This window comes from Sander vitreus, chromosome 20 (genome assembly GCF_031162955.1).
Source record: "Sander vitreus isolate 19-12246 chromosome 20, sanVit1, whole genome shotgun sequence".
Taxonomy (NCBI): domain Eukaryota; kingdom Metazoa; phylum Chordata; class Actinopteri; order Perciformes; family Percidae; genus Sander; species Sander vitreus.
In genome coordinates this window covers 21,411,306-21,435,068 of record NC_135874.1, presented here as the reverse complement: position 1 = coordinate 21,435,068, position 23,763 = coordinate 21,411,306, and the positions used below count along the sequence as shown (strand labels likewise).

Sequence of the window (23,763 nt, the reverse complement as noted above, 5' to 3'; positions counted from 1 at the left end):
TTGGTCTTGCCAATATACCAAGAAACTTTGGAGCAGATTGTCACATTTTATTGCTGTTCATATTTACCCTCAATTCACATTACTTTGGGAACATGTATTGTTTGGATTCACTCAATGTGATAGAACGTTTTATTCAGAGTATTATGCGATACATTTAATAATTATTTGAACCAAATTTTATTTACATAAGTCAACGTTTTTGAAAAAGAAGCCAAGCATTTTGGAGCTGGTTTCCAATATTAAACAATACATGTTTTCCATACTGAATGTACAAACAAAAAAGTTGTTGGATCATCTGACCGCAGTAAGCTTTACAAAATATTGATATGAAGTTTTTTGTTTTGTTTTGATTTCTTTCCTTTAGTAACCCCCTGGCTCCTTTATGGACATAGACTGTTGTTTTCTGCTGTATATCCACTCCTGTCAATAAAGCTTGATTAAAAAAAAAAGAAAAAAATCACGAACTGCCGTGTATTCACTGTAAAAGCTGCTAGCTGCTTTAGCTAATTCAGAAAGTTAGTCAACAGCTCCCTCATTTGGGCAACGTTATCTCTGACAACTTTCTTTCTGAAAAGGTTTTGTCTGAGGCTGACAGAGGTTTTTCTGACAACTTTATTTCTGTGGATGAGAGAGGTTTTTCCGACGCTGAGGCCGTTTCGTTTGAGTCTGACACCTGAGTCTGAGATCTGAGGATGTCCTAAAATGAACACCGTAGTCAATTGATTATTTAATAATATGCAATCATGCTGCCAGATTTTCACACAGCATAGTTCAAAATTAGCTTTAACTATGATTTTGTCTTTAAGTTGCAGTAGAACTGTGTGTGTGTGTGTGTGTGTGTGTGTGTGTGTGTGTGTGTGTGTGTGTGTTTGTGTAACCATGATAGCCTGTACAGCGTACTAAGCTCTCAGTTAGAAGTTGTTCACTTCATTTATTATTCCCATTCAGTGTACTCCATGAACAGGTGCATCCTGTGGACACTGTGTGTGTGTGTGTGTGTGTGTGTGTGTGTGTGTGTGTGTGTGTGTGTGTGTGTGTGTGTGTGTGTGTGGTTTTGTGTTTGTAGCTCTAATATATCATCTCTGGGTTGACATTGCTAAAGACACTGCTCTGATTAATCACACACACACACACACACACACACACACACACACACACACACACACACACACTGTAATTCAAGGTTACGGTCCAGTTGTCTTTACCTCTGAGTATATCAGAAGGTGACACTGTTTTGGCAGAACAGGGGAGTATTTGCAGCTTGGGATCTGTGTGTGTGTGTGTGTGTGTGTGTGTGTGTGTTTGTGCGTGTGTCATTGAGTGTGTGTGCTTACTGTAGTACTGTGGGCAAACAATCCTTACCATGAGTTAAAAGATAAATAAAGCATAGACAGTAAAAGCTATTCACTAGCATTGTTTTTAGTTTTTTTAGAGCCCTCAACTTTATAGGAAGTAAGTAGGCTTCTGGTTGCATGTTGCTTATGCTGCGTTTGAATGTATAGTATAAAACACTCCTTTCCTGCCAGTGCTAGGGGCGCTGATTTATGAAACGCTCCTGTGGGTCGTAGAGGGTAGGAATAAAAAACCTATATCGTTGTAAAGTTTGGAGGACTTGTTGCCAGGACTAGATTAAACTTAAGCCAGATTCAACCAGATCTTACAATGTGTCTTCAGATTTTACAACGAAAAATGTTTTTGTTTCTCTTTGAGCCATCTTGTTGGATTTCTTCCAGACTGCATACTCCTGCACACATAATACTGACTTGAAACACATCATCCCACTTGTTGTCATCCAAAAATATTTGTTCATCATTCATTCACCTTTCATTCTTTCACCTAGTACAGTGTGTGATGCTTGTTTCCTGTTCTTGTTCTGTTTCTGCACTCAACTTTTCTTTGTTTTTAGAAAGCTTTTAAAGCTTTATTTCTGTTTTTGTGTGTTTGCTATATGTTAACTGAAGGCACACTGCATTTGCATTATTGCCCCAGTCATGTCTCTAGTCAGCTCTAGAGATTCCTTAGAAGTAGCTTCCATTGCATATTGGCTGCAGTTAGAAATGGAGTTCATTCACTGTTGCATGCTAATGTCAGAAACACATTTGATTTGGTTAGAATAATGAGGTAATTAGATGTAGTGCTAAATGGGCCAGTATGAGCTTGACAGGGAAGGCCTTCTATTATCACCCTACAGAAAAAAAAAAATACTGAGACAGGGTAGGGAAGTTTTGTATCACAGAGACGGAAAACAAACTGACACCAGTGACAAAATGTGTAAGCAAATTTAATGTCAGCGAGACAACAAGATACACGGATAGAGAGGACAGCAGATAAAGTTACAAGTCGAATGCCTTTTAAACAGAGGCAAAGTCACTGTCATCCTCGCAAGCCTTCAGTGTCCGCCTGGATGACAGCCCGAGACTGAGAGAGCAAGCGAGAAAGCAAGGTAGAGCAAGTGTAATGTCATCCCAGAAAGTGAGAGAGGTAAAGGCTACGACCTGTGTATAGCTCACAGTGCCTGACACAATGACTGTTAACAATGTAATTACATCACTGTCTGGCAGACAGCCTAGCTCTGCCTAACCCAATATAATACAACCAGCTTGGTCAAAGTAAAGTCTTACGAGAGAAAGACCTGCAGAAATCCCTGCACTGCCTGAAATAATGCAGAACGAGATGTCTTGCTCTTCTGTGGGATCCAGAAGTAAAAAATAAACAGTCTGATTATTTTTAGTTGAGTTATAATATTTCCAACCAAAAGCTGGGCTCCAGAACTAGAAATTATCTTGGTCTTGATAGTAGATTTAAAAATAAAAAGGTTTCCCACTAGGGAGGCCAGGGGCAAAAATGAGCCGTGGCCCCCAGGTGACCCCATGTTTGCAATAATTTGTGAACACACATGTATTCAGGTTCACGATGTATATTTTGATAAAGGGCCAACAAGTCAGGTGCACAAGGTAATATCAATTCAGTTCCTGAAGTGAGGCCTTTAGCGTTTGAGTTCATATTGTGCTTTAGTGATACAATTCATATGTGGCATTCTGGGCCGCTGAGGTTCTGGAGCCCAATGCTAGTTGCATTTTGTTTTCCCATTTGGCTATCCAGCCCTGATTGTGTCTTGAATGAAAATCAAAAGGTTAGTAATTGATACAGCTTTCACATTTTCTAACCTTGATCTCAGTTACTCTCGTATCATGTCATAGATCTTTCTCTTTCTCAGGGCTATTTTCTACATTGTCAGATTCAACATCTGCTGTGGTTTTAATTTTTAAAAGAATAACATATTAAACTGTTTTCAAAATCAGAAGAAATCATGTATTTTCTTTTACAGTAAGTGCGCATTTCACATGCAAGTCAGGCAATTAGGCAAATTGTGATTATGCAATGTATGACTTTAATGACCCATGCACAGTGCCACGCATAAAGTAAAAATGTGTACAAATAAATAGGTTAGACAGCGTGTGTGTTGTGTTGCGTGCAGTAGCTTGAGTGAAACAAAGGTTGGCTATTATCAATAGAGATGGTTACTAATGTCATGGTAACCAGATGGTGGGTGTTCCTGATCTTATGTAATACACATATAGGTAGTGTGGGCCTGCAATATTATGTAATTTTAGTGGATGGATCAAAGAGTAATCTCTGAGAGAATGTGTCATACTGAGGTTTATGAGAGGCATGATGGGCATGAGGTGGCTCGCACGCAAGATGAACAAATATTGGATCAGGGGAATACTATTAATGATTATTTATGCACACAATGGGCATTTAAAGCAGTTTAATGCTGGAGTATTATCCAAGACAATATGTAGAAGGCTTCAGAAGCTGGTATCTCACGATTTTCATTCAGCTGAATGAAGAGTGTGAGATGAAGTTGAAAAGTAGAGCTGCACCGATAACAACTTTCTAGGCCGATTCCGATTTCCGATTTTCTTTGAGTTAGGCCAGCCGATACCGATTTTAGCCGATTCCTATTTCATTTTTTCTAACCACTTTACAGCACACACACATATTTATTTTCTATCTTTTCTTTAATAGAACATTTTACACAGAACATAGAACATTTTTTGAACAGATAACGGATCACTATAAAATAGAACTATATAAATGACTCCTGGTGTGGGAAATTCACACACATCTAAAGTGCAACGTTAGAACCATTTCCTTCTTTTCATATCCAATATCCAACAAAAAAAATGTGATTTTGGTTTTTGGTGTAGTCCCTCCACGCCCTACTTTTTCCTTGCAGGTGTTGCATATTGCAAACTTGTTGTCTTCTGCACACATGCTGAAGAATTTCCAAACAGCTGACATGTTGCAGGTTAATTCACGAGGTTCCCTACATGTGAGAGAATAGCGCGGACACGCGCTTCACGCCGAGAGCGGGTACGCGCGACACACGGCGGAAAAGTTGAGAGAAAGGAAAAAGAGACTGCGCTGTCGCGTCCGTGTGTGCGTGCGTCCTTCAGAACTGTAACTCGTATAACTTATGTTGTCAGTTAATTGTAGCGTTGACCGGCATGAAATCGGCATATGTCAGACTGACCTGCCGGTCGTGGCCGAGCACGTGAAAACCGGCCAATTCCGGTCACCGGCCGGTCTATCGGTGCATCTCTATGAAAAGTTAAGAAGATAGGAAGAAATCTCTTCACCATATAGTGTATCGTGTTCAAAAGAGGCACATATGTTGCAACAGCGAGCATGTTAGAACATTTATATAATGCACCTGCATCAGCAATTCTGCATTTTTGGCCACACATGAATTATACACATGAATAGAAATTACAAAATGCACATACATAGTCATGTGTGTGTTGGTCTGTCAGTGTGTGTGTTTGTGCATTGAATTGTGTGTGTGTCTGTATACATAATATATAAATTAACATACTGCACAAGAGGCAAGGCAGAGCATTACCACTACCAGCTGAGTGGGTCAGATCCACAGGGGTCAGCCACACTGAAAATATGTGCATTACGCATTGAACCTTGAGAGGCTTTGGACAAAAAGCCTTCCCTTTACTGCATTGTATAGATTACACTAGCATTATGATGCATGAAAAAAACATTAATCTGAGTGATCACTTTAGAAATAGGTCAGTTTTATGCATTTGTACGATGACTCATTTAGTTCAAACTTGTTGCAAAAATGCAGTGGCTTAGAACTAACTATAGCCATACTGTTTGTTTTTCCCCCATAGGCTTGCAGTTGATATAGCATAACTAAACATATGAGTTATATATATATATATTATACATGGATGCTAATTAATTCAGAGGCTACCCACTCAGGCTGAACAGGCCACTGATTTCACACCATATAGGAGTGGAAACAAATTCCACCTTAAAGCCAAACTTCCATAAGCTGTTCCTACCACTTCAGCTCCAGTACGTAAACATAAACAAGTTGATCTCCTCCTTACACAAATGTTCACAAATCTCAATCCAATTTCTTTCCGAGATGATTATGACTAAATGAGCTAATTCTGGGGTGTATTTTTCCCTCTGAGTATTTTAATATGTATCCAGACGCTGGCTTAACAGGCGAGATGCAAATGTGTGTAGAAAAGCAGTCAGAAGCACTTTATCTGCTAATGAGACTTGTGAGTATTGATACACATCTCAAATTTTTGCAATGGATTTTGGCCGTAAAGTTAGGCATTTTTCAATGCTCCGTGTTTAGAAAAACATTTTCTAACTAATGTCCCATAAATCACAGATCTGGTTGGGCTGCTTATGAATCACAGAATTGCGTTAAGATGGAAGCAATGAGTCAATATGTGAGAAATGTGTGTGTGCTTATTTGTTTCTTGCTAGTTTTTTTTGTTGTTTTTTTATTATCTTTTGCTTATTGTTATCAGATATAGATTAACATGGAAGAATATTGCCAAGTGAATAAATGATAGGGTTGGGTACGTTTTTAGGATCCGACCGATTTTCGTTAAATCAAACGGTGCCAAATGACGGTACCCGAGAGCACGTAAGGGCGAGCATATCTGTCCTCTCTGCATGTTGACAAAGAGTGGGGCTCAGCTGCGACACACACACACACACACACACACACAAAAGGCAGAGCTGCACTGCATTATAGCAAAAGGGGAACTATGGGCAATTTGGTATTTCATACATGTGTGTTCAAAATGTCAGTGAACATGAACAACTCTCTCCAAAATCCAAAAACTTAAATGTGTGATGTCATCAGATATAATGTCTGGAGCTTTTCCAAAATCAATGAATTGAGAAAAATTTTAAAGATGACACTGAGACCACCCAGGGGGATGTTCGGAGGTAACGGGTAGATTTTCTGTTTCAGAAATGAAACGCTAACATAGAATAAACCTCATTTGTTTTTTTATTCTACAAAATTAGTTTCACATTCATTATCTGTGAAGCAGCTTTATACCTGATGACATCATAGTTTGAGTCTTACATCTCTGGTTTGTATCTTTGCGAGAGAGCAGCTCTTACTCATGAATATCAGAGGTGAGAGTAAAGGCCTTTACACACACTTTTCTGCGCGATTATTTCGCACGTCAACATATTTTTCGAACTGTTGTTTTTGTCACGAGTAGTGTTTACTTATGAGGATCATCATACAACAACACGGAGGCTGCTGTCCGAACTACAGATTGTACAGTCGGCAAAACTTAATTACTCCTTTCAACCTTGTCAAAGGCAGCGTTTGCCAGAAACATTCTTTCTGTTTTTACCTTTCACAATAAGGTAAAAAATAAAAGTGAACGGTACCCAATGGTAATTTTGCTAAAATAAATAAGCAGCAACCCACAAATGAATAGAAATTTTAGTAAAGACTGTGACACATATTATGACTGAGCTGAGTTGGAACATGAAATAGGACAGAGCCTGTTCCAGTATGGGTCAGCTGCTTGGTATTGAAAGATTGTAATGATTTGTCTTCTGATTTAGTCACTGCCCATCCAATACCAGACTGATCTCATGAAGTGGCGTATGTATGACACGCCAATTCGTATGCCATTTTTGGCGTGATATCAAGACTCGTACTCGCTTTTTAGCACGTTTATCAACGCCGTTTGGCCTCCATTGACTACATTACCTTGCGATTGCGTGTGAATTGTCGCAGTAGCGAGTAGAAAATTCACGTAGGGAGGTTGGTTGGGGTGGTGGATGGGTCAAACACAGGACTTTCACCGAGGAGATCGTGTCCCGCGTGTCACGTTTCCTAAACTCAACCGTCACTTTCTTTTTTTCCTAAACCCAACCCCGTTCTTCTTTTCCTAAACCCAACCGGTTCTTCTTTTCCTAAACCCAACCCGCATGTCACGTTTCCTGAACCCAACCGTAGCTTTCTTCTTTTACTAAACCCAACCGGTTCTTCTTTTACTAAACCCAATCCGTCCACTGTATACGCCGCTCAAAATGCGTACAGATAACACGCCACTTGGCTTAAGAGAGTGGCCATGTATGTTTACGCGAAGTCATGATGTTATTTCAAACATTATTATTTGCAACTGGAATCAGGACATTGGCATAGTAAATAATCAGTGCCAAAAAAAACAACACAAGACAAAGTGGATTTCATTAAATAAGTAGTCAGGCCACACACCCGCCACATACACACACACATTTGGATCAGTACTTTTAAAGCTACACACTAGTGACAAAGTAATGCAATCAACCATTAAATTAAGCTTAGCGTTAGTTCATGCAGGACATGAAAGTCATACGCCCGCTAATTAAATTATCATTCCTATCAGACACACACCAATAGCAGCCATTCTCACATCAAGATGACTTATCAAGACTTAAAAATGTGACTTCCTTCTCACTGATCCCTGCTGGCAACGTTTTGCCCCCACCACCCCAGCCTCCACCTTCCTAGTACAGAGTCCTAACATGAGTGTGGAGGGGGGGGTTGGGCGGGCGGAGCATGGTGCTCCCTGTTTCAGCTTAGCATGCTGCTTGGCTGGTCCAGGGAGCATTATCAAGAGCATCAGCGCCAAGCATAACTGTATTTCCATTTGTTGCAATAAATGGTCAAATCTATGACGAGCGTGTTCCTGACTGAACTACATTTTATCCCCATTTACAATTATAGGCGGACACAACAAAGGTGTGCAATGTCCCTTTGCTACTACCTGTGTCCTTCTTACGCTGCATTCATTTATACATTTTTCAAACGGTCTATGACAGGATGTGTTTCACGGGTTAGCTCACTTTACGACGGCCCCGCTTATTTATTTATTAATTTATTTGTTTATAGCGTGTTTCCCTTGTGCCAGTTAATCTTGGTGAGACGTGACACAAAATCGATAAAACATGAAGGGAATTGTCAGATGACACCAAGAAAGTTAATATAGACTCAACTTTAATTCACTTTTAAAAGTCACTGCTGTGACACCGTCTCCATCCTCTGTCTATCTTCCATTGACGTCAACGTTACTGTTCTCCCGATATGGTCATCCTTGTGTGATTTTCCTGTGGGTGCTCACAATTTTTTCTCAGTATCTAAGCATGTCACTCTGATGAAGTTCTCTCTCCTTCAGTTCTCTTTGTAGAGTTCATAATACTTCATTTCCAATTTCTGTTTTTGGACAGGAACGGGAATTAGCCCGTTCTTGCAGATTATTCGGTGGTTGCCTAGCGACAGGACTGTTTTCATAGTCCTGCCTATCGCCAAATATATATTCTAAATTGTAGAGTATGTGCTTCTTTCTGACTGTTATGGCTGGAGAAAACAGTCTTGCATGGTTTGTCCAGTTAAGTCGTCAGGCCCATTGCTTGAGATGAGATATTTAGTGTGTTGAGTGGAATTAGTATCTTTATCTTGGGACCATGTAGCTGCATTACTATGTGTGTGTGTGTGTGTGTCTGTCTGTGTCTGTGTCTGTGTGTGTGTGCACGCTAATTTACATGGGAATACATATACTACCTCTGTCCCAGATACACACACACCTGCACAGACAACACAGCACAACACACTGCTGCAGAATATATTCTGGCCTATTTTTTTCAAAATAATGGGATGTGCAGTGTGTGTGTGTCTGCGGACTGGTCTGATGTCCTTTGAAGTCCACTGACATTTTGTTGAGAGATACATAATTATACACACACTCATAAACGCACACGTGCACACACCGTGCGTGCATGTGTGTGTAGGCTGGCCAGTTTCATGGGGCTGCAGATCAAAGGCATTTGTGTCTCTGTGGTGGACCGCCTTCTCCTTCTTTCTTCTCCAACTATTTGCAGTTTTTTCAAGGTTTGCAGAAATGATTTTGGTTGAGATCCAGTGCTGTCTCAGTAGCTGGGATCAGAGATATCAGATCACAAAAAAACTGAAAATGAGTCTTTATATTAAGGATGGTTGGACAGATCATGATCAATGTTGTTCTGGACAGAATTAGTGTTTTCACATTTGGGTCAACTTGAGAGCTTCATCCAGACCCAAAGTTGTTTGCCCCGAGAGTTTCAAAATTATAAATTAGTGTTAATTCTGAATGTTGTCTTGACATTAGCTCGTAGAAGTATCCCCAAATGCTGTTGGTTCTTTACTTAATTTACATTATCTTTATTTCCTAGTTCCCGAGAATCGGTTTTAAAACAGTCTAATTAGTGTTGACAGAAGGTGACTCTCTGTGAAGTATGGAGCAGTGCAAGTACTATTACAGGTGGAATAGTTTCATTATTAAACATCCACAGATGTTATGCAAAGTGACAAAAAAGTATATGTGTCTGGTTATTAAAAGTTCATCCACACCTGCCAGCCAATCAACATCAACAGTTTTTAGTGGCCATGGTATTTAATGGCAGTTAATCCATAGTTCTGTTGTGTGGCAGTTGTTTCCTGTAATGATCACATCTCTCAAATGACAGAAGAAACAACAAACCTGTACCTGGAATCATTTGAGCCAAACTAAATTACCCTACCTCCCGTCCCTTCCTCATTTTTTTTCTCAACAATAATATTATGAAACATAAGCTCTTCTTTTCTTTATGCAAACATCTGTACACTGCCTAAAATTCTGCTTATGTGCACCACCATTCAGCTCCTTCTTATTCTTGTCTTTTTTTGTTTGTGTGTTTTACCATCTGCTTGTCCGGCCGGTGAAAAAGTATTCATCCTCCTGACATATCACCCAAATGCAGCTCAATGGATTTAACAGTCTGGAACAAATAACAGTATTATTCTGAGTGGATTACATTTAGGCATCGCTGGACCACCTGTTTCATGAAATCAAAATGGCATTAATCCCAAATGAATGAAATAATTTAAAATGAAGTAAATAGATAAAAATTTCTTTAACAGCAGGAGATTATAGAAGTTGATTTAGCGAGTGAATTGACGCAACATACTGAACAGCTGTCAGGTTGGCTGTCTGGCATTACTGTTTCAAAGAAAGGGGATGTTCCTGTCAGGAGAACCTCTTCAGAGTCTGAATTGCCAGTAAATTCCCAGACTACCTGGTAAAGGGACTGTGCTTGTGACCAGACTGCTGCTCTGACTCTAAGTCACTCTTATTTTTTTTAAGATTGTTTTTGGGGTATTTTTAGGCCTCTATTGACAGGGCATCTGAAGAAATGAAAGGGGAGAGAGAGAGAGGGGGAATGACGTGCAGCAAAGGGCTGCAGGTCGGAGTTGAACCAGGGCCCACTGCGTCAAGGAGTAAACCTCTATATATGGGTGTCCGCTCTACCAACTGAGCTATCCGGGCGCCCAAGTAAGTCACTCTTTGATGGAGATATAAAACCGGCTGTGTGGCCAAGTTGTAGCTGGCCAACTGTACATGTGCCAGATGAAAGTCTGGGGAAGGTTCTATTAATATAATTAATTAATCTAGATATTTGGGATTTGAAGATGTCACCTTAAGAGCACAAGGTCACTATTTATAATTTCACATAATGATTAACCGGAAAAATAATTGACAGATTAATCGATGATGAAAATCATTGTTAGCAGATACTACACTCTTAGTCTAACTACACCACAGTTACATTCTGGGATAGATGTAATAAAAAAAAAGAGCTCTGGCTTGTTTGCATTTTTTTTATAACCGATCACAATCGTCTTTGGTGGCACTTAGCTCTGGAGACAGCGACGGTGGCTCTGTAAAATGGTCTTGGGAAGGAACTTGTTTTGGTGGAACACTTGCACCCCGCAAAAGAAAATGCCACATACAATAGTAAATTAAGTTAACTGTTCACACAATACAGTAACGTGAGCTATTTAAATTAGCAGGATACATGGTTAAACATAATTTGCTCTTACCAGTGTATTGCCATGTGCATTTCGTCCACAGCAATCTCCACCAATCGGTCCCAAAACGTCCCAGTTGGATAGTATATGCCGCAAACATATTCTTTACAATCATTCAGGCCGCTTTGTGCACAATCAAAACTTGCCTGTAGCTTGCTAGCCTGAAGGCTGATGTTGTTTCCCGTAGCGAAGGGATTTTTGAGAACGGAAACACACAGAGAGCAGAAGTGAAGAGGCAAGCCGATGTCAGGCTTTATCCTGGAAATGTGCTTCGGTTGATCTAGACCAGTGTTTCTCAAATGGGGGTACGGGTATCCCTATGGGTACTTTGGGAGTACTGCAGGGGTACGTGAGATTTTTGTAAAATGTTAATTAAAAACTATGTCATGCATAATTCCTGAGATACGTAATACTATAATAATTAATGAATTTAGTGATGGATTCCAAACATTTGAATTGTAGCATATAAATGTTTTTCAGTTACAAGGTTGATGTTTAGTAAACCTATTACTCCCGGCACTGTATTATACCTCTTTTTTTTTGGGAGCATTTTTAGGCCTTTATTTGACAGGACAACTTAGACTTGAAAGGGGAGAGAGAGAGGGAATGACATGCAGCAAAGGGTTGCAGGCCAGAATTGAACCTGTAACTGCTGTGGCGAGGACCGAGCCTCTGTACATGGGGCGCACACTCTACCAGGTGAGGTACCCAGGCGCCCTGTATTATACCTCTTTATATAGACTTTTTTCTACCAAAACGTTTTGCGCTGGTCAGGAGGTAGCCTACTTTGTCTAAAAAAGAGAAAGAAAGAAAAGGGGTACATTGTTGAAAAAAGTTTGAAAACCACTTTTTTGCAGGACCTTTTGCAATTACGCACCATTAATTTGGAATTGAAACAATGCTGTCAGACTAACTGATAATAGTAAGACATTATGAGGGATGAGTATTAGTGTTTTTAATAGGTTCAGGAACAAATCTCACTCGTTTGGTGTCAGCACACACTCTTTCGCAGGTCCTAACTCTGGAGCTGACAGCATCTCTGAGATATTATTTGCCTATTTTGATTTGATGTTTGTCCTTGTTGCTGATTCAGATGTGCATCTGAGAGTTTGTATTGGTAAAGCTCTTCTTTATGCACATGGAAATGCACAGCAACTATGAAATCGACATATGTTCAAATGATCCGCATTTATGTGCAGTGTGAAAAGGCTCAAAGCGAGCGATCTGTTTAAAGAGACCCAGGGATTGTGGGAGGTTATTGTTCCAAAACAGTGAATATGTATTAGAGAATGAGTTTAAATACCAGACAGCTCAGCACTTGGCCAAGAAATTGTTGAGTCACTGGTATTGATCAACAATCCGCCACCCTTTCACAGATTACTGTTGTCACTCTGTGCATCTTTGAATGTAATGTGCATCACTGTCTGTCAGCAGATTGTCAGAAAACATGTAACATACCAAAGCAAATGTCTTCCTCCTGGGTCAAGAACATTGTCATACTGTATGAGGCATACATCTCTGTCATCTGCTACAAAAACCAGCTGCATTCTTGACTCTTTATTCACAGGCCCTTTGTGATACAGGCCCATTGTGTTCTAAATCCTCCTCAGTGCGTAGTCAACTCAAGCAAAAACATCAACATACGTCAGATGGTTTTCACTTTAAAAGTGCTTCAAATCGAATATTCTGGGTTTTCAACCAAAAGGCGTAGCAGCATTTTGTGGTGTTCATTGGTTTTTCAATGGGACACTGTGAAAGGCTCTAAAACCAGCAGGGTGGCCTTTTGCAGTGTATCTTTTTTGCTGCCTCTGTTGGTGTGAAAGGAGCTTAAGTGGCGCTAAGTCGCTAGCAATGGGATTTTAGAGGAAGCCCAGCTTGCACTGAGTGCTGTTTTACTGTGTGTCTGTGCTTAATGTGCATCTGTGTAGGAGTGATGCTAAAGTTTGAAATGGCTTACTTTTTTGACATTCTTACATTCGCTGCCTCTGTTATTTTTTGGAGCCATTTGTGGAAGGTGAAATACTAGCTTGGTGACCTAAGGAAGATGCATGGCCCCGTTGTTGTGTAGTTGAAGTGCAGAGCCTGCAAGTCATGCTAATGATGTATGTTTGTATCTAAGAAGGTATGGCCACATGTCCAGTTAGTAGATTGCCTTGATTACAATTGTTTCTCATCTGGACTATAATGTAGGATTATGTGCTTAAAGGGGCTCTGAGAGCTCTGGGATTATTTGTCTGCTAGTGGACTGGAGCAATCCTCTGCTTAATGCACTCACCTAGCCTTTAGGCTATACAAAGCCTAAAGGCTAAAGGCAGTTACTGGCCTACGTAAGTCATGGAAATTGAGTCACGACCTGACTCTGCCTTTTGACATCTGTTTTACTGTATAAGTAAACCCTAACTATTATTCAATGTAAAAAACATCATAATTTCTGTGTAAACAACATGTATCCATGAAGCAAGCCCAACTGCAGTAGCCTAACTGCACTTAAACTGTGGAATAAGTGAATTGTGGCTTTGTATTGCTGCTCAGGCTGCAGTTACTGCACTTTGCCTTGGTAATGCATAGACTCCAGAGCCCTTACATTTACCACACTCTCTTTCACAAGGAGACAAGCTGGCTAGGCTAAATGTACATGCTTTTTGCTCTAATTTCTAAGTTAAAAAATATTAGCTTCAACAAACCTGCATCTTGGCAATTGTACAGTATCAAAAACTAAATAAGGCAGTAGCTAAATTAAGTTATGATAGAAATAACATATATTGCTTTTAAGAAGTAACTAGCTAAGCAGGATGGGTATATTTGTGTAAAGCTGTCAGCCTAAAAAGGTACACAAGGTATACAATGAATACATAAACACGTGTCACATAATTTGTCAGCCTGACAACCTGTTTTTCTCCACTTTAGTCTCTCTCTGTAGTTACTGTTCGGCCTTTGCAGTGCAGTACACTCTGGTATAAATAATCTAACTTCACATAATCTTGTTCTTTCACCGTGCTTTTCGTAGTGGATCTGTGTGTTATATCTGTCAGATAGTTTGACAGACGGTATAGATTTTCTTCTCATGCATGAACATATTACCTCCATTAACGTCTCTCTCTCCCTTTGTCTTTTGCATCACCCTCATTAATTCCTCAATGCTGCTCAAAGTGCAAATGTGATTCACCATTAGGAAACAGTAACATGAAATATAATGATAAGAAATGCTATCTAGTTAGATATTTTGATTGGTTTTAAATCTTGACACATTCAATACAAAGAGGAGTTTGATCTTCCTCCGACGTGCTTTGGGTTTTCATCATGACAGCGCAGTTGGATAGAGTCAACCTGCAGTGAGGGATGATGGGAAGGGACAGGGAGTTGGGTGGGCAGAGATGGATGGAAAGATAGATAGACGGAGAGAGAGAGAGAGACAGACAGAGGAGGGGTGGGCAGCAGTAACAGAGATGGAGGGATAAGGTAAGAAAGAATGACAAATGCAGAGATGAAAGATGTTCCAGCTGGAGCCACATCACACACACACACACACACACACACACATACACACACACACACACACACACACACACACACACACACACACACACACACACACACACACACACACACACACACAGTATGTTGTCATCTGGTATTTACATTTTTGCACAGAGCCACAACACACACACACCAACACACACACACACACACACATGCTATGTTGTCATCTGGTGTTTACATTTTTGCACAAAGCTTCTTTTTTTTATGTGATATAAAAAAAAGCAAGATGTGAGGCTGTGAATAATGGAAAAATGATTCTCAGATGTCAATGTCCCTGTTTTTCCCCTTCTTTTTTTCTCACTGGAGATGGGTGTCACTAAAAAGCCAACCTGTTTTTCTAACGTTCAAAAGTGTACATACTGTCTTGTATCAGGGGGACCAGAGGGTGTGTGCCAATTACAGGGGTATCACACTTCTCAGCCTCCCCGGTAAAGTCTACTCCAAGGTGCTGGAAAGGAGGGTTCGGTCGATAGTCGAATCTCAGGTTGAAGAGGAACAAGGCGGATTCCGTCCTGGTCGTGGAACAACGGACCAGAGCTTTACTCTCGCAAGGATCCTGGAGGGAGCCTGGGAGTATGCCCAACCAGTCTACATGTGTTTTGTGGATCTGGAGAAGGCGTATGACCGGGTGCCCCGGGAGATACTGTGGGAGGTGCTGCAGGAGTACAGGGTGAGGGGGTCCCTTCTCAGGGCCATCCAATCTCTGTACGACCAAAGCGAGAGCTGTGTCCGGGTTCTCGGCAGTAAGTCGGACTCGTTTCAGGTGAGAGTTGGCCTCCGCCAGGGCTGCGCTTTGTCACCAATCCTGTTTGTAGTATTTATGGACAGGATATCGAGGTGTAGTCGGGGTGGAGAGGGGTTGCAGTTCGGTGGGCTAGGGATCTCGTCGCTGCTTTTTGCAGATGATGTGGTCCTGATGGCATCATCGGCCTGTGACCTTCAGCACTCACTGGATCGGTTCGCAGCCGAGTGTGAAGCGGCTGGGATGAGGATCAGCACCTCTAAATCGGAGGCCATGGTTCTCAGCAGGAAACCGATGGAGTGTCTTCTCCAGGTAGGGAATGAGTCCTTACCCCAAGTGAAGGAGTTCAAGTACCTTGGGGTCTTGTTCGCGAGTGAGGGGACAATGGAGCGGGAGATTGGTCGGGGAATCGGCACAGCAGGTGCGGTATTACATTCAATTTATCGCACTGTTGTGACGAAAAGAGAGCTGAGCCAGAAGGCAAAGCTCTCAATCTACCGGTCAGTTTTTGTTCCTACCCTCACCTATGGTCATGAAGGCTGGGTCATGACCGAAAGAACAAGATCCAGGGTACAAGCGGCCGAAATGGGTTTCCTCAGGAGGGTAGCTGGCATCTACCTTAGAGATAGGGTGAGAAGCTCAGTTATCCGTGAGGAGCTCGGAGTAGAGCCGCTGCTCCTTTGCGTCGAAAGGAGCCAGTTGAGGTGGTTCGGGCATCTGGTAAGGATGCCCCCTGGGCGCCTCCCTAGGGAGGTGTTCCAGGCACGTCCAGCTGGGAGGAGGCCTCGGGGAAGACCCAGGACTAGGTGGAGGGATTATATCTCTAACCTGGCCTGGGAACGCCTCGGGATCCCCCAGTCGGAGCTGGTTAATGTGGCCCGGGAAAGGGAAGTTTGGGGTCCCCTGCTGGAGCTGCTACCCCCGCGACCCGACCCCGGATAAGCGGATGAAGATGAATGGATGGATGGATGTCTTGTATCAGTGCATGTGTAGCAGTGCTACAATGATGAGTCAGTTTATTGGTTACTTGTTTAAGTCATTTATCAATTAAAAGTGCTAAATATGGTGTGGTTACAGCTGCACATATGTGCTGCTTTTCCTGTTTCAAGTTATTTGTTTTACTTTTTTAGCCAATAGTTTTTTACTATTGGATGGATTGCCATGCAAGTTTGTATAGACAGTGAATCCTATGACTTTGGTGATTCTGACCATCAGGTTCACCTTTGTAATAGAAGTAAAGTCTCGTCAACGTTTGCATGGATCATCGTGCATTTAGGCGCAGACATAAGTGGTCTTTGCGAACTGTGGTGATTCTGTAACACTTCTGTAAGTGTTAGTCACAGCCCTGGTAAAGTGTGGTTAGACCAATGCACTGATTAGTTTTGTATTGATACAATAGTGGTTGCATGGTGACCATAGCTGGTGAATATGTAGCTTTCGTGCAAAGTTACATCCACATTTGCTCACTAAAAATCAGTATGCATATTCAGGGCACAGATTCTCTAACACACGCTGAGTTGTGTAGCCTCCACTAATTGACCACACCTCAGTTATGTAAGTGCTCTGTGCTGTGTCAGAGTAACTGGAGGAGTACATGTGTGGGAGCATCCATACTGTGCTCTGTTACTACTGAGAGGGTTTGACTCTAACATACCACTGCACTAATTAAACTTACTCAATCCCTGTATACACTTAGCAACCTGCATCCTTTACCTCTTGGTCTGCAAAGATAACACATTTGTGAGATAAGCTGAGTCAGTGCAATCTTTATTGTTGCTAAGGGGACATGGGGGTTTGCATCAGCAAAGAATACAGGTGTAAATATGGAGAATGTTCAAAAATAGTTATGAAGACAATACAATTACCATCTTTATGGTCATTATAAAATGGTGGCTTCCAGGCCAAGAGTAGTAGAACTGCGAAAATGCCTTTAGACAACAAAAACACTTTAGCCAGATTTTGTAAATTCTGCCCCATGAGCTTCAAATATTAGATTTATTTTTAGATATTTAGATAAATTAGATGGAAATCTTGTATATCAACGAAAAACATCTTAGGTTTTATCCTAACCATCATGCAATGTGTGTTTGAAACATATTCATAAGCACGAATGGATGGGGAATCCTCTTTAGAGGAATCATGCAATCATTTATCTAAAAGAAGTGAAAATATTTAGTTTTTTACAAAAATAGTTATTATATATGCCAACATTCCTTAACTTTGTGCATGACTGTTGTACTGTGCTGATTGTGTTTGTGTGTGAATAAATAGGACATATGTATGGAATTGTCAGCACAGATGATAATAATTCTCCAATAACAGATACAAAAAAAAACCTGTCTCATGATCAGATGGCATGTGACATTAGTTGACCCAGCCTGGGTCAAAATCCGCTCTCCGCTAATTTGTTGCTACATTGTAGAGAATGAGTTAAATGCTTTTTCTTTTTATAGTGTCTGTTAATATTTCAGATGCACCACGATATGTCTTAGTTATTGTTTGATTTGTTAGTTTGCAGTGGCGCTTGGTAACTGTTATGAAACTGTACAGTACTTAAAACATTATTTTTAAACGGAAATCAGACATTTTTCCAAAAAAACATTGCAGTGCGCTGTTGTTTTATCTAATACCAAACAAAAATAAAAAGGGCTTGTTTATATATATCAATATCAATATCCTGTGTTTTTTCTTGTTCATACATCTGTTCCACTGGTGAATTTGGTAAATATCACAGAAGCACAGATCACAAACTGCCTGCCATCTCATCTAGGAAAACTGGTTACCTGTGGTATTTACAATGCTGCATTATTTATTCTAGCCCCTGTTTGGTCGAAAGAAAAGGCAATAGAGCAGAATGGAGTGCATCTAATCTGATGTTTCTTGCAAGCTCAGAGGGGCCTTCGAAGAACTTTTAAATATGACCATTACTAATATTGCCTAATATGAATCAGTTCATTGCAGGTTCCCTTGTAGTTTTCTGATGGATAGTGCAATATTTACAAAAGTCTACTAAACTCTGCTCCTGTTTTCTATTGATAAGCTTTGGAATGGAAGGCCCAGTCATGAATTCCCACTTTACAGCACTAGATAGAACAGAAAGCTTAAGCTGGGAATATGCAGTGCAGTGCTGTACACACACAGACAATTGCAAACACACACATACATACAGATGCTGTTCTCCTCCTGCTTACTGACCTGTTTCAATAATTCAGAAGAGTGACTTGCTGGCTGGCTGGCAATGGGCTCTATCCATGGCCTCGGTCAACCGTTAACACACAAACACTCCAACACACACACACACACACACACACACACACACACACACACACACACACACTCATATAAGCGTAGTGTTTGTTATGCTTGGCAGTTTTATATCTATGCAGCTCTGTAAGGTCCACTAGAATAGCTTCCATACACAACTGCATTGTACCCTTTCGCTCTTCAGCCTTTGGGCAGGCAGCTTTCTCTTCAAAGCCATTACCCAATGGAATACTACCCCAGACAATGTAAAACGCTGTGGTTTGTTTGGTAGCTTTAAAGCTAAATCACTTAAAAAATCTCTCAACAATGCACGCAAACAGTTAATCACTCCTAATAAGTCTCACTCTTCTCTCCAGTGGGGCTGATGGGGTGTGTGTGTGTGTGTGTGTGTGTGTGTGCGCACGCGTGCGTGCATGGCGGAATGGGGGGGTTGTGTTGTGTGCTGTGCATACCACCACCCCCCTTGATCATGTGGTGCATGTGTGTGTGTGTGTGTGTGTGTGTATCTGTGATATGAAATGTAATATACTGCTATTTGTTGCTTGTTTTTTTACTTATTGAGCGATGTTTGATTTTTAAAATGTTTTATTTGTGCTTCCTGTGGGACTGAAGATGTAAATTAGCCTAAGGCTAACTCTGGTGCAATGCATCAAATGGTTAAATTTATGTTTTAATTGCACATTGTCCCTTGCAAATAAAATTGATATTGAATTTAATACACACCAAATGAGCTGCAGAGATTTTAAGATATGACTTGTTTCGCATCCATATCTATGCATGTTTGTATGTGTGTCTACTGTGTTACATTGATTGGCGTATGCATTAGGAATCCAATGCCCCATATATTGCAATGTTGAATGCTAATGGTGTTAGCTAATGACAGCTAATGGACCGTGTGCATGCTTGAGTGAGAGATCTGTTTTGCATTCCTTACAGTGTGTGTATGTGGTTGAGTGTCTGTGTTTCAGGTGTGCAGGCACGACAGCTTTTACTGTTTTATGACTGAAATGAAAAATCGAAGTGCTTTCCACGCAAACAACCCACGCATCTGGGTAAACATAGATATTAAATTATACTAAATCCACTTTTTTAAGAATAGAAGATAATGAAATGCTGTTTAGTGACATACTCCGTAACCAGATTTTAAGCTGTAGAAGTTAGTTTCTAGTTTTTGAAATCTAACCTGTGGAAACATTTAGACACTTTAGTTACTTTAGTTAGTTTAGATTTAGTTATCTTGCGACCTCCAAATTAATTCTCCTTTAATACAGTATAGGCTACTCAAGCTGACTAAAGTTATATTTAATTTAGCAAAACATGGTGCCATTTGGTAAGATATGTGTTACCATGCACCTTGTCTTACACTGTCAAATCTTTAAAACCCTGTGCATGATATCATGCTGCGATAATTGGGTGATACACGTCCTTGATTTTGACAGCATGAAACATAAATGTATGATGCCAGTAGAGTCATACTGTCATAGTAAAGAATAAACAAGCTGTAATTCCTGCGGCTGTGCAGCCTAGTTTTAGCTTTTTTCTAGTTTGGAGTTAGATAAGATATTGAATTATTTAGGAGACATTTGTCTGTAGACAGAATTGTGATTCTTGTTTCATGTGGGGGTTTTTTAAAGCTTTCATCATCATCATCATCATCATCAGGAGCCCATGTTAAGTGAAGTTACTGTGGCATGCCACCCCAGGTTCCAGTGCTCATTAAGGGATACATGCACTCTTGCAAAGTCCAGACCACAACCAAAACAAAGTAAATGTAGTCTCATCTTGGTGATGCAGGCTCATTAGACTGCACAAATGTTCTTTAACCATTGGGAATCTACAAGAAATGGAGCATTGACCCACAGTTTATGTAATGAGTATCTGGTGCAGCTTTAATGCTTTGTGCTGTTATGGATTTCATCAAAGTTTAATGCTGCAATTGACGGATTACTGAAGCACAAGTTTAATGGTGGCTGGTTCAAGACTTCTGTGGCTACAAAAGCTTTTTTTTTTTAAGACATACAAATAGTATAGTTCATGTTAGGCTATGGTTCAAAGCCAGCACACAGAGGAAACAATCACGGACTCAGAGTGTAGATAAACAAAAGTGATTTTAATGAAAGTTCAGTTCATCAAGTAACGAAAAAATGAAAATACTAAGTAGGTCGGCTCCGGACTGGAGAGGGACTGAGGCGGGCAGGCAGTGGAATATCCGGACGTTTCTTTTGCAGGAATCCAAACGAGGTGGTGGAAAACTGGAGGTGAAAGAGCTGGAGACACGGAACGCCACGGCAGCAGGTTGAGTGGTGTGGGTCTGAGCAGAGCAAAAATAAAGCACGTTAGCAGGAGCAAGAGATAAGAACAAGGAGACAAAACAAACGCGTTAGCTAACTGCAACTTGGGAGCCTAGTTGCCACACTGGTAGGTGCAATGATCTGGCACTGATGGAGAGCCATGCCCAGGAATAAATACTGCCAGGTTGATAGTGGACTTAGATGCAGCTGCGCAGGTAAGAATCAGTGGAAGCGCCCGCAGCTGTACGGAGAGGTAGATCTTCCAGCCACGCCCCTTGACCTACTTTCAGGCGAGTCTGCCATACACACCGGCAGACACCACAAACACAGTGGACACACACACACACACACACACACACACACACACATACAGACACCACCGACAAAGTGGGGACAAAACAAGGGAGGAAAGGGACACAGAATGGGGAGAGAACAGCTGCCCACATAACAGTTCAAGCACAGACAGGTGAGATACAGTCGATGAGATTCGGTTTGTCTGTTAGTGTCTGTAAATAGCTGCCAACAAAGTATGGTGTGGAGTTACATAATGGCCTTGGACTAGTTTCTGCTGTGCAGGCAAATTTGTTTCCACTTTATGTTTGTAATCATGATTCTTTCAGGGTCATATTGAGGGCGGAACATCAGTTAAAATCTTGAAGTAGTTCATAAATAAACACATTTGGAGAAGGATAATTAATTTATGAAATCAATCAATCATTCAGTAATGTGTGTTATATGGCTGCAAGGCATGTTAACAAAAACAAAACTCAACGAGCAGTTAAGGAAGTTAGGTTGCTGAATACACGGTATACAGTAGGTGCCTATCTCTGTTCCCAGTTCCCAGCTGATGTGAAGCTCATGGCCTTGCATGCAGTACAGGGTGTGGTCCTGCATATTAACACCAGTCAATCACTTTTGCTACTCTTGGCAGATTTGCTGACAAAGAGGCTCTATTTTACCAACGTATGATTTTAGTTATGGCTTTTGCGTTTTGCCAAGGTCATATTCAGAGAAGGGGAATTAAGAAATCACAGATCTTATCCATCATTCAGTTCATGGCATCTATCTGGTATTTTAAAGTTGTGTTGTCTGATAAGTCCAATAATTCAAAGGTTTTAAAATTCATTAATGATATCACAAAGATAAATAATGTTTGATAGCAATCCGATGGGCAGATGGAGTACATATTCTGCACGACGTAAAATGGAGTGTATGTGTTTGTGCTGCTCAAGGCAGATTTTATTATTGGCTGAACTGTGATAACTCTTTGTGTGTGTGTGTGTGTGTGTGTGTGTGCGTGCGTGTGTGTGTGTGTGATCCTGCTGAAACTAGACACCACCACACTATTGATGTGAGAGCAATCTCTAACTCTCCTCTGCGTCTATCTTCATCCTCTTCCGTCTTTCTCTTTTTTACTTTCACATTCATCTACCTTTTCCACTTTCTCTACGTTTTTTTTGGTAATATCCCTCCCTGTCTTCAGGTCACCCCCTCCTTCTCTCACCATTACCATCCCCATGCTTCCTCTCTTCAGCCCTGTCCTGCTCACCCTCCCTTCCACTTCACTCTTTGCCCTCATTCTTTTCCTCCCTTGCCTCATTTTGATCATCCTTCCCTCCTTTCCTCCCGCCCTCCATCCTGCTGGCTCAGCTGGTATAGAAGCAGCCTTTGTTTCAGCTGTGTCCTCTATCCTTTGAAGGAGAAAAGCTGAAAAATAAAACATAAGGGAGGGAGGGATATTAGGAAGACATGAAGCATGGACAGGGTAGGAGAGGAGACAAATCTGAATGGGAAAATAGGATAAAAAGAAAAGATGGGTGAGAGGATGAATAGAAACAGGTGGAAGGGAAAAGGGCAGAAGGATGAAGGAAGGAAGAGGGATATCTTTAGATCAATGGCAAGTGTTGTTCAAGGCATTGACATCCAGTAGCAACAGCGTGTGTGTGTGTGTGTGTGTGTGTGTGTGTGTGTGTGTGTGTGTGTGTGTGTATGGGGGGGGGAGGAAATGGGGTTTGGTCTATAGGACATGTGCTCGCCCCTCCACTTGGTTCAGTGGTGCACAGTTGCAGCGCTTTTGTTCTCAGTTAAAGGCCAACCAAGCAGTTTATTAATAATTAGCTGCTTTGAACACAGTCAGTGCCAGAGAACCCTGTACAGCTTGTACCCTGCACTGTGCGGTAAGCCAAGTTAAAAAAGAAAAGGATAAGCACTACAAATACACTATAAATGTTACAGGTTGTGGTGTGGAGACACAGAAAGTGATTCACATCATCAAAAGGTTGTTTTTATTTTTTTATGAATACCTATTTTTTCCTCTGTTTCCTGTTCTATAGTGAGTGAAACCAGAAAGAAGATTTTGGACCCTCATCCATGATGTTATAGCCGTGATAACATGTGAATCCTGAAGCAGAGTGTTATCCGCTTTTACATCTCAGAAGGTAAGATACTTTTTGCATGTGATTTTTAATAGATTTGCCTGAAGGTGTAGTTTGACACTGATTTGCTTTCTCACTGAGAGTTAGATTAGAAGATTGATACCACTCTCAAGTCTGTACGCTAATGCTAGCTGCTTCCCCTCTTTTTCAAGTACTTATGCTACACTTACAGTAATAATTGTGCTGTGGAGGCTTGTAATAAAAGTTTGTTCCTCCTGGGACTAAACTCTTCCAAACTGAGATTTACGGTAATGGAGGACAGACTAG

The 23,763-nt window shown here is 41.0% G+C and overlaps 1 protein-coding gene across 1 annotated transcript in view; it reads left to right on the top strand.

The window, feature by feature from the left end:
* lrfn5a (leucine rich repeat and fibronectin type III domain containing 5a) overlaps positions 1-23,763 on the top strand; it is a 120,323-nt gene that overhangs the window by 32,048 nt on the left and 64,512 nt on the right. The window contains exon 3 of the mRNA XM_078278171.1: positions 23,395-23,499. The gene's annotated coding sequence lies outside the window, so the exon portion shown is untranslated. The remainder of the gene's footprint in view (positions 1-23,394; positions 23,500-23,763) is intronic.